At 41.7% G+C, this 11,821-nt stretch overlaps 1 protein-coding gene and 1 long non-coding RNA gene across 2 annotated transcripts in view; one reads left to right on the top strand and one right to left on the bottom strand.

Annotated features, from left to right (window-relative positions):
* Positions 1-11,821, bottom strand: part of IQGAP2 (IQ motif containing GTPase activating protein 2) — a 240,154-nt gene that overhangs the window by 203,337 nt on the left and 24,996 nt on the right. The gene's annotated exons all lie outside the window — the stretch shown is intronic.
* The window catches only part of LOC107184949, a 22,289-nt gene continuing 16,494 nt past the window's right edge, over positions 6,027-11,821 (top strand). Inside the window, exons 1-2 of the long non-coding RNA XR_001515854.1 lie at positions 6,027-6,042; positions 11,030-11,034. This is a non-coding gene — a long non-coding RNA (uncharacterized LOC107184949). The remainder of the gene's footprint in view (positions 6,043-11,029; positions 11,035-11,821) is intronic.

Here is an 11,821-nt window from a genome sequence, read left to right as displayed (position 1 = left end):
GAAGGAAGGCAGGGTGTGAGAGGGTAAGAGATCAACCAAAGGACTTGTATGCATGCATATGAGCATAACCAATGGACACAGACAGTAGGGGCAGTGAGGGCATGTGCTGGGGGTGGCCGGGAAGAGGTCAATGGTGGAAAAAGGAGACTCATGTAATACTTTAAACAATAAAGAATTTAAATTTTAAAAAAAGTAAAAAATAATAATAAAGGTGGGCAAACGGGGGGAAGAAAGAGAAAGAACACAATATGAAACTACATAAGTAAAATAATTCAATTTTGGAAAATGAAATAAAAGGAGAGTGAGGCACACAGGGGCTCACAGATACTGGCAATGTTCTAGGTCTTCAGTTGGGTGACAGGTGCCCACATAAGTAGTATTCCTTAAGTTATGCATATATGTTCTATATACTTCTATAAGCATGATATATTTCTCACGCAAAAATATTTAAGGTTAGAAAAAGAAGGAGGAAAGACACCAAAATGTTTTATTATTTCTATAAGGTAAGGTTATAAATAAAATGTATTTATATGCATTTCTATATTTTCTAAGCTTTCTGTAATAAGAAAACGAATTATGTTATGACAATGCTACAATGACAAGTCCTGCTATGGGAAGAAGGCACCACTCTCTCACCAGCATCTGCATCTGCCATTCATTAATTAGGAGATGTCCACGCTCAGGAAGTGGGGTGCATGCCACAGAAGCAAGGGAAACAAGTGCTTCTGTTGTTTTATTTTTTTTAAATATATATTTTTTAATTGATTCCAGAGAGGGAAAGATAGAAACATCAATGATAAGAATCACTGATCGGTGGCCTCCTGCACACCCCCTACTGGGGTTCAAGCCTGCAACCCAGGCATGTGCCCTTGACCAGAATTGAACCCAGGACCCTTCAGTCCTCAGGCAGACACTCTATCTACTGAGCCATGCCAGCTAGGGCTGTTTTTTTGTTGTGTTTGTGTGGGGTTTTTTTAAGATTAACATTTGGGTTTTTACTCAGTAACAATTCTGTGAGGCACCTCTTCTTACTCCCCTTTCACTGGTACCTTAGAAAGTTTAAGCAACTTACCCAAGAGTTAAGCTGGGTTAGAAAGCAGACTACCTTGTTTGGATACCTTGATACTATCTTACCTTGAAAATGTAGCCTTTCATCAAATGCTGGTAGGCATGTATGTGTGTGTGTGATGACTACATGCTTGGAAAAACTACACATAGGAATGCGGACGGGTCTCTCCTCTCAGAGATGCTTCATTTTTGAATGAGGAAAAGAAATGGAGATCCAGCAGAATTTATTAATAAGGTGCCTGAGGTTTGGAAAGAGGAGGAGTCTATGGCTTTATTTCAGTCTCTGCTGAAAAAGTATGACATGGTCCTCACCAAATCAAGTGGTTGAGCCTTAGTTTCCTCATCTTCTCCAAACTTTGGATGAACTCATCCTATTGAGAAGAGGCATTGCCCTGGCCAGTGCTGCTCAGTTGATTGGGCTTTGTTTCAGGCACCAAAAGGTTGAGGGTTCAATTCCCAGTAGGGGGCCTGCAGGAGGTAGCCGATAGATATTTCCTTCTCACATCAATGTTTCTCTCTTCCCCTCTCTTCTGTCCTCTCTCTCTCAAAATCAAGTTTAAAAAAGGAGACATAAAATGCTCCCATAAGTTAAGCATTATCCAAACATGTGGCATTAAGAAAAATGGAAATGTGTAGATATTTGTTTATCCAACCTCATGTTCTGGCAAACAATTGGCCCAAGAGAAAGCTGAAGCATCTCTCCGTTCTGAAATCTAATAGGCACACCATGCACAGTCAGAGGCTCTTTGCTCAGAGAGCTGGGAGGTTTGGTTTTCCCACATACAGGAGTTTCACTGTGTAAGATGACTTAACACTGCCTTGTTGAGGTTGGTCTATCAGCCCAAACTCAGGAGATGATGATAGAGTGAAATTATAAAATATCCTAGAGCTGAACCACCAGCACCCCCAACCTACAGCCATGGAAGCACCATAATGTGGTAGCTAACACATCTGTTCCCAACAGGAAAAAAGTTCCGATATTCATCAGGGCCTCTTAACCTTTGGTTTAAGGGTGTGATCAGTCATCCTGCCTCGTCTTCTGGATTACAAATGTACCTCTAAAACATTATTGTTTTGCATTTCAGTGTACTTGTCTCAAACAGCAATCTCATTGGACTTTTATAATACCCATAAAATTCTTAGCATGAGTCATCATTTTCCTATCCAGAGGAGAGTGGCAATACCACTGGTGTGAGGAGAGAGAGCCAGCAGAGAACACCAAGTGCCACACTTCTTGCTTGAGAAATGCCAAGTTAAAAACAAACAAAGCAAATGGCTTTTTAAAAAAATCTAGAGAACAAATGGAAGTTTCAAATGTAATGGATCTGGGTGAGACAAGCAATGTTTGTTTTCATTGAAGTCAATACTTACTATAAAGACTTCACAAATAATGAAAATACTCCCACATTTTAGAGATGAAAAAAATCACCTTTGAAGTGACATTTCAATTACCCATTACTTACAAAACAGTAACTCTTGAGATCTCCACACTGCAGAAGGCAGAATTATTGGCCTTAAACAGTTCGTACTACAGCACAGTGTGGCCTCATCTTGCTTTCCAATCCATGTTATTCAGATATAAGCCAAAATTTTCCCCAACCAAATCATTTCCTAAAATAGTGCATTGGCTTCTACTGCGTTTGAAACCTGTGATTGTGAATACCACTTGTAGCAAATAGAGCCCTCTGACATGACCCTCCATCACGGGGTTCACACCTTTGCATCATCTTCTTGAGTGCAAGCAGGACCTGTGGTTGGCAAAGGTGACAGTCACCCTCATGACTGTGCTGTGTTTTAGAAGACTGTCTTGCTAGCCACTTGTACCTGTCTTTCTCTTTCTGCCCACTTACTGGCTTTGAAGAAGCAAACTGCTACCAGTCCTACAACCCCAGGAAACTGAATGATGCCAACAACCACATGAGCAGGGAAGTCGGTGGTTCCCTAGTCAACCCTCTGAGTGAGAACCCAGCCCCAGTCACGATCTTGAGGGCAGCCTCCAGAGACCCCAAGTAGGGGACCCCATTAGGCTGTGGCTGGATGCTGACCCACAAAACCATCAGATGATAAATGTGTGTTGTTTTAAACTGCTAAGTTTAAGTAATAGAAAACGACTACACCATTACAACAATGATTCTCTGTAAAGTGAGCAATCACTTCCTAATTCATGATTTTCAAGTTTGGTTCTCCTAAAGGAAATGCTATACCCCTCCTGAGAGGTTTCACCTCATAAGTGCCCCCTGTTCAGTGAGTCACACTCTGTGCAAAGTGCTTCATACACACTACCTCATTATTCCCCACAACAGTCCTGTGAAGATAGAGATGGTTAATATACCCATTTCATAGATGGGAAAGCTACAGGTCCAATGCCCAAGGTTTCACAGCTATAGCCATGGTCCCAACCCAGGATCATCTAATTGAGAAATCCTTACTCCTGCTATTCCATGCTGCCTCTACTTGTTTCTCTCTTCGAATAACTCGTAGAACAGTATAGTTAACATTTGGAGCATTTTATCAAACTACTTTCCCTTGTTTAACCACTGGGGAAGAACCCTTGGGGGAAAATGTAATCATTACAGCATTATAGTGATGCGTATTCCATTAAGTAAAGAGCAACAATGCATCATTGGAGACCACAGTCATCTACGCCCCCATATTCCCAATTGTTATGTACAGATGTGGAAGTTGGACAATGAAAAAGGCTAATAGGAAAGAAATTGATTTGTTTGGAATGTGGTGTTGGAGGAGGGCTCTGTAGATACCATGGACCGCCAGAAAGACAGTGAGTCCTAGAGCAAATGAAGCCTGAAGCATTGCTGCAGGCAAAAATGACTAAAAAAGCTGTCTTACTTTGGGCACATCATGAAGAGGCAGGGTTCTTTGGAAAAGATAATAATTTGAGACGGACTGACTATATAAAAGAAGCATGAGCCTGCAGATGCTGAGTAGGGCTCTTAAGGAAAAGACATTGTGGACATCACTCATTCACAGGGCTGCCAGGAACCAGAGCCAACTCAACAGCACTTAACACACATAGTGAAGACTTGCTCTCACTCCCATATACTGTGCCTTGCTTCATTATATAATTTTTCCTGATTGTGCAAGTAATTACAAAAATTCATGAAATTTTTAAAAGTATCAGAAAAAAACTAAAATGTTTGTTCCAGCAATGAATAAAACTGACATCAAGAAAATGTATATATTTTTAAATGAGTACAACATAAACTTTAGATATTATCTTGTACGATTCAGTTCAGTTACACAATATCATTAGACTTCAAAATTTTATTTTTAACGTCCAAAATCCATCATTTGTATTTAGAACATTTAATTAACCAATCATTTATCGGTAGGCATGCAGGTTGCTTACAATTTCTCACTTTTGTAAATAATGTGGCAATAAATACCCTTGTGGAAGAATTTGCTGTGTCATAAAAATATCTGTTGCCAAATCATCCTCCCAAAAGATTACATATTACTTATACTCCCACATGAGAGGTATGCATGCCTGTTCTCTTAACCCTAACAGTGGCAATCAGACTTTAATCCTTGTCAATTTGGTAGGTAAAATGGGATGCTTTTAGAGTTTGCCTTTCTTTGATTAATGAGTTGAACATGTTTCAGATGCTTATTTTTCAAATGTGAATTATCCTTTTTTAAAAAAATATTTTTATTTCAGAGAGGAAGGGAGAGGGAGAGAGAGATAGAAACATCATAATGAGAGAGAATCATTGATCGGCTGCCTTTTGCAGGCCCCCTACTGGGCACCGAACCCACAACTCAGGCACGTGCCCTTGACCGGAATCGAACCAGAGATCCTTTAGTTCACAGGCCAATACTCTATCCACTGAGCCAAACCGGCTAGGGCTGAATTATCTATTAAAGTAGGCCAAGCCCTAAGCGGTTTGGCTCAGTTGGTAGAGTGTCGGCCTGTGGACTAAAGGGTCCCAGGTTCGATTTTGGTCAAGGGCATGTACCTTGGTTGTGGGCACATCCCCAGTAGGGGTGTGTAGGAGACAGCTGATTGATGTTTCTCTCTCATCAATGTTTCTAACTCTCTATCCCTCTCCCTTCATCTCTGTAAAAAAATCAATAAAATACATTTTTTTAAAAATTAAGTAGGCCAAAAAAAGCTCCAAAATAAGGAATGTTTCCTTATTGACTTATTTGAAAGAGGCTCTTTCTATGTTAAGGAGATTCATCTTTGTCTTACATGAGTTACATAAACTCATTTTCCCCTCCAACCTTTTTTTTCATAATTAATGCTCAGAAATTTTTTTATGAAAATTTTCTTTAAAAGTAACCTACTAAATATTAAGATACAGAAATGAAGTATAACATAAGGACTAGAAATGTGTCAACCACCCTGTGATAATGTTCAAATCTTCAGAACTACTAATCTTCTCTGCCACGCACAAGACTACTATTAGGTCACAAAATTGCTGAAATAGTTCCTTCTGTGTGTCAGACACCGTACTAGGTGCTGAAGAAACAGGTGAAAATAACAGAGTTTCTCCCTTCAAGCTTCTCACAATCTCAGCAGAGAGACCATCTGAGCTGTAAGAGCCATCTCGGAGATACTCAAAAAGTCTACATACCTTTCCCCTTCCTGACGTTAAGGCATTAGACAAGCTTTAATTTAATAAGCTTGAACAATACTTCAAATTCGTTGTCTAAGTAGATGCGAATGGGAACTCTGATGCAGTGCTCACCTATGTCACACACTCACACTCACCACCTAACCTCACAGCAGGCAGGCGTAAAGTTCGGGATGCTTCCACAGCTTTTTTTGATGAAGGGAAGTCAGTGTGTCAGTGTTCGTGTGCATGGGAGAAAAATAGGTCAGGTGACCAATAAAACCCCATACAAACCTTCAAACTCTTGTCCTTTTCTTGCAATTATCCTTTCTCCATCTTATATTCTACGTTGTTATTTACTTGGGGGAGCGGGGTTGGGGCAGGGTGTGTGTATGTGTGTGTTTCACTCCAGAATTAAGCCGTAATGAAATGGTAAGGAGCATATATAATTGCAGGGGGAACGGAAATATTCCCCAAGACTGTTCTGGGGGAGAACTCATCACTGCTGTCAGGAGTAACTAAGAGGTGTTCAGAGAAAACCCAGAGAAGCAGAGGACTATTTTCTAGCCTTGGCAGATTTTTACAGCAAAGTCCATTGCAGACTTGCAGATCATAAATCCTCTATGATATAATGTGGTTGGCCCCCTCTGCCAAGTTTCTTTTATTTGAAAAGCTGCCTTCAAATTTTCTTCTCTAATTATTGTACATATTTCATAAAACTTTGCTCTAAAAATCTCAGAGGGAAAATCGTTCATTTGAAGAAAACAAACAAAACCTGGGTAAAATACAGGGGATTTAGACATGGCAGGATCAACTATCATTTGCCAAAACCCATTTTTTTTAGAAGGGAAAAAAGTTAACTAGGTCTTATGAATAGCAGCTAAATCACAATTCATAAATCAAATACTTACTGAGTTCCTATTTTGTTTTTGGGTTTGTTTGTTTTTGTTTGTGTCTTTTGGTTTTTTTTTTGGTGGTTGTTATTTTAATTGATTTTTAGAGAGAGAAGAAGGGAGAGGAAGAGGGAGAGATAGAAGCTCATCGATCAGCTGTCTCCTGCACACCCCTACTGGGAATGGCGCCCAAAACCCGGGCATGTTCCCTGACCAGGAATCAAACAAGTCGTCTCTTGGTTCCTGGGTCAAAGCTCAATCTCTGAGCCACACCAGTCAGGCCTACCAGGCACTGTACTTAAGTATTTGTGATACATCAGTGAATAAAGCAGGTGAAGATTCTTGCCTTTGGAGAGCCTAAATATGGGTGGGGGTGGGGGGAAGTGGTGGCAAGCGGAGGGCTCTGACAAAAAATAAAATAAAATAAAATAATAATAATAATAAATGATGCATCATGTTGGAAGGCAATCAGTTTCATGGACAAAATTGGCAGAGTAGTGTCAGAGGGATAGGAGGGCCAAGGGTAGAGTTTGGGGACAGGTTGCAACTTTAAATAGGGGGTGGATGACATCTGAGCAGACTTTGAGAAGGTGAGAGGTTAGACTTAGAGATATGCAGGGGTGGGGCCGCAAGGGCAAGCATCCTATGCAGATCTGAGGCCAGCAAGGAGGCCAGTGTGTCCAGAGTGATGTAAGCAGTGCAGGAGAAGATGAGACCAGAGAGGTGATTGGGGGGAGGGGGGGGGATGTCCTTTAGACCACTGGGAGGACCCTGGCTTTTACCCTGCATGAGATGAAGTAACATTATCTGACTTGTGATTGAAAAGGATCATGCTGGCTGCCGTGTTGAGAACAGAGCACGGTGGGGCACAAGAGAAGAAGCAGGAAGACCAGTTAAAAGGGACCGAAGCTGATAGCATCAGGAAGACTCCTGGCAGAAGCTACTATTCCTTTCATTGTGAACAAAGGCCAAATCCGCAATTTGTGATCTTGGCATCCTGCAACCTTGCCGCGGCTCATATCAGTTAACTAAGAGCTGTCACTAGCCATGCATTTTTCCTTTAGGTTGCAATTTTCTCGGTCCTGACATAACTGAGGTGGCTTTGTTTTCATGGCCCTTTGTTGTGAAGGGACCCTCTTTTACTACCTTTGAATCCCTATTGCCTGAAACACAGGACTCAGTTTTATTGACTGAGTGAATAGTGGACTCACGTTTTTTTTGGTTGGGATGCTTCCTGCTTAGACTATTCAAGAACCTTGTTCCCTGCCCACCCCCACTGGTTTAGTAATGAGAGGAATCCCTCTTATCACTAAAACTCTGCTTCCATCACTTTGCTGCTCTGAAACCTTCAAACTCTCTTCTGCATCCCAGGGTAACACCCAGACATCTTAGCCCAGCAGAGAAGGCTTTGTAGAATCAGCTTCTCGAATATCTTGCCACCTTCCCTCCCACAGGAAATCTCTGTTCCAACCTCTTGCCCAAATACTTTGTCCCTTCTCAATGCGAATCTTTCCCTTGTGCTCCACCTCATCCTCTCCCACAGCTTATAGAAATCCCATTCATCCCAAGGCAATACAGTAGCCCCCCCTTATCCACAACTTCTCTTTCCATGGTTTCAGTTCCCCGTGGTCAACTAAAGTCCAACACTATTAAATGGAAATTTTCAGAAATAAACAATTATTAAGTTTTAAATTGCATGCTATTGTCAGTAACATGAGATCTCACACCATCTGCTCCATTCCACCCAAGCCATGGATCATCCCTTTGCCCAGTGTCTCCACACTGTACACACTCCTGGCCCGTTAGTCACTTGGTTAGCCATCTCATTTAGCAGATCAACTGTCTTGATATCATGGTGCCTGTGTTCAAGTAACTCTTCTTTTACTTACCAATGGCTCCAACATATAAGAGTAGTGATGCTGGCAATTCAGATAGGCCAAAGAGAAGCCATAGAGTGCTTCCTTTAAGCAAAAATGTGGAAGTTCTTGACTTAATAAGAAAAAAAAATCATATGCTGATGTTGCTAGTTAAAAACAAATCTATCCATGAAACTGCCTAATTTATAAATTAAACTTTATCATAGGTATATATGTATAGGAAAAAACATAGTATATATAGAGTTTAGTACTATCCTCAATTTCAAGCATCCACAGGGGGTCTTGAAAGGTATCCCTCATGGATAGGGGGGGTACTGTATCTCTCTTGCCTCTGCCACCAAGCTGATTGCTCCCACCCTGCCTTATTCCCCAATCCAAGTAAGAACGATTGGGGCCAAATGCAGCTCAGATGTCTCTGAATCCCTTTTCACAGCCTCAACAAGTCACACAGTTGGTAGTTTTTACTGACAACCTGCTCTTGTGAGGTTATTTCAAGTTAATGAACAGGGCTGTGTCTGACTGTAGACTTTGCTATGTGGGTGTTTGAGGGATCACGGAAATGGACAAGGTTAGCAGGTGAGCAAGTGAACAGCGACTGCCCAGTGCAAAAAGGGACAGGAAAGCTCTATGAGGTGTCATTGGAATCTAAGAGGAAGCAAAGCAGACACAGTGTGTGGAGAGCTATGGGAGGCGGGAAGTGAAAACCAGAGTGAATTTCTGGAGGCTGAGGCCCAAATCAAACGTCCTCAGGGCCATGTCAGAGTTAGCTATGCAAGCAGAGAAGGGATATTCAAAGCAGAGGGGACAGGATAGTCAGACACATACAAAGTAGGCAGGGAACCATAAGGAGCTCACTCTGCTGTAAGGTTGGAAGCATGTGGGAGAGTAAGAAAGGGGGATGGAGTATCAATGGGAGCCAGATATTCATTGAGGACCGTCAAGGCTCAAGTACATGTCAGGACACAAAGAACTAAGTTACAGAAACATAAGAAACATTTATAAGATAGAATCTTGAACAATCTTCACAAACAGATAAAAAGCCCTATCCTATATAATAAAAGGCTAATATGCAAATCGACCAAACGGCGGAATGACTGGTCACTATGACATGCACTGACCACCAGGGGTCAGACGCTCAATGCAGGAGCTGCCCCCTGGTGGTCAGTGTGCTCCCACAGGGGAGCACCGCTCAGCCAAAAGCCGTGCTCACGGTGGGAGTCTCTCCCACCTCCATGGCAATGCTAAGGATGTCTGACTGACAGCTTAGGCCCGCTCCCTAGACATCCGTCGAGGGCTCCCAGACTGCAAGAGGACGTAGGCCGGGCTGAGGCCCCCTCACCCCCAGTGCATGAATTTCATGCACCGGGCCTCTAGTAGAACTAGAATACTGTAACTAACTCAATTTAGAATAATTCACAGAAATGCTTATCACATTAGATTATTTTTTTCCCATAAAAAAAGTATGAGGGAAAAAATGCATCTTCCCAGTCTCTCCCATTCTCTTCCACCTAATGAGACTTTCCAAGGTTTAACAAATAATTACAACACATAAAAAGAGTCAGTGCTTGTCCATACATGCATAACATAAAACACAGCAAGGACAGCACACGAGACAGAAAGCAAACTTGGCAGAAGTAGAGGAAGTGAGGCCATTTCAAAGCACATTAACCACCCCACACTCACTACCCAATAATATGTGATAATGCCATTGAAAGTTTCCAACTAACAAGCCCCAGGTCTTAAAAAATAAGGGATACAAATGTCGAGTGCTATGTATTCTAATGTCATATTCATTTTCCTGGGCTTTTCCTCCAGGGATGCTAAGGAATGCACTTTTAAGCTTGTGTATTTAAAGAAAAATACTCAAGGCTGTTCAATCCTTGGGTCCCGAGCCTTTTAATGTAATCTGTGCATCTAAAATATATTCTGCTTCATGGATTCCATAGTATTTTAAAAATGGAATGGTCATGTTTGAATAGGAATAAAATAGTATTCAGTAGGAAGCTTTTAAAAGGACCTACTAGTATAATATATCCAGCGCCTGCTGGCTATTATGACGACAACCGAATAGCTTTTCTCTAAACAGCCTCTATTATGCTTTTGGCCACATGTTTGGCCACTTGAGTTGTACTTTGAGGTCTTATGGCATTATTATTGAATCTTTCATTCCCTCCATGCCCACCTCACCACTTACAAGTCCTAATGCTCTCTAAAAGCACTCCAAACACAGGACATTAAGTCCTGCGGCATTTGTTTTATTTTTAGATTTAAACCACTATTTGGTAAATGCCTTAATGTAGTTTACAGGTGGGTAAAGGAACTGAAAAGAAAACTGGCATTCTAGGGTGACGGTGGCGTGTTAATTCGGGAATTAAATCCTGGTACAAAGTCACCTTTCCTTCCTTAAATTACTAACAATCCCATAATACTATGTAAAATCCTGTGAATATTTTCTATTGTTAGATATGCAAACCTCTACAGTGGATCAGAGCTGACTAAATGAATCGCCTTCGATCTTGTTATGTATTTAAAGAAAGAGACTAGAGGAGAAAACTTTTTCTCTTCAAGGCTTGTAACACAAAACCTGTTTGCTCCTTGGGAATTCTACCAGAATGAGAATGGGTATAGGCGATTTACATTTCAATGAAAAATACTGCTTGGAGTGAACTGTTCTTTCCATTCACCACAAACTGAGGCAAACACGGGAAATACCTGGGTGGGCTGCCCACAGAGCTCTCTTCACACGGTATGTGAAGAGCTAAGAAATTTCCCTGCAGCCCGGTTAGCACAGTCTCATTTTAAAGCGAGTCTTGATCATAGGTGGTGTGTGTGTGTGCAGTATGTGTATGTGGGGTGTGGATGTGTGTGAAAGGGAGTGGGGGTGATAAGGGACATGAGGAATAGGAGTCAGAAATAATACTCATGAAAACAATAGCTTAATTCAACCTCTAATGGGCTCAACTGAATTTTATCAAGATCGAGTATTATTTTCAAACTGTGTATGTAGGAGAGGTCAGAGAGAAAGATGAAAGGACATCTTAACTGGCAAAAGATGTTTCCCTGCAAAGTGACTTCTTGATCTGAGAAGTGGCAGAAAAGCAAGGGGTGCGGGTTATTAGACAAAATTATATAGTAGTTTAAACCAGGAAACACAGAACGGGGGCCACTCCCTGCAGGACCGTGTGTGGTGGTAGAAATGAAGGGCCCTTTCTGCTCCCACCAGGCATTCGATCTGAGCAACGTGTTCGCAGGTGGGACTGTGAAAATGGGTGTTTCCCGCAAGTCTGCCACCAAAGGCAACGAGGGAGGCAGGAATGAAGCTGAATCAGGCCTCAGCTGGAAAGGAGCCTAGAACATGATAGAAGAGCGCGGGGATGGAGGCCTGGCCTCACAGCTGGAGGTCACTGTT

The sequence above is a fragment of the Myotis davidii genome, unplaced genomic scaffold (genome assembly GCF_000327345.1).
Source record: "Myotis davidii unplaced genomic scaffold, ASM32734v1 scaffold44, whole genome shotgun sequence".
Lineage (NCBI taxonomy): Eukaryota > Metazoa > Chordata > Mammalia > Chiroptera > Vespertilionidae > Myotis > Myotis davidii.
This window is presented reverse-complemented; position numbering and strand designations above follow the sequence as displayed.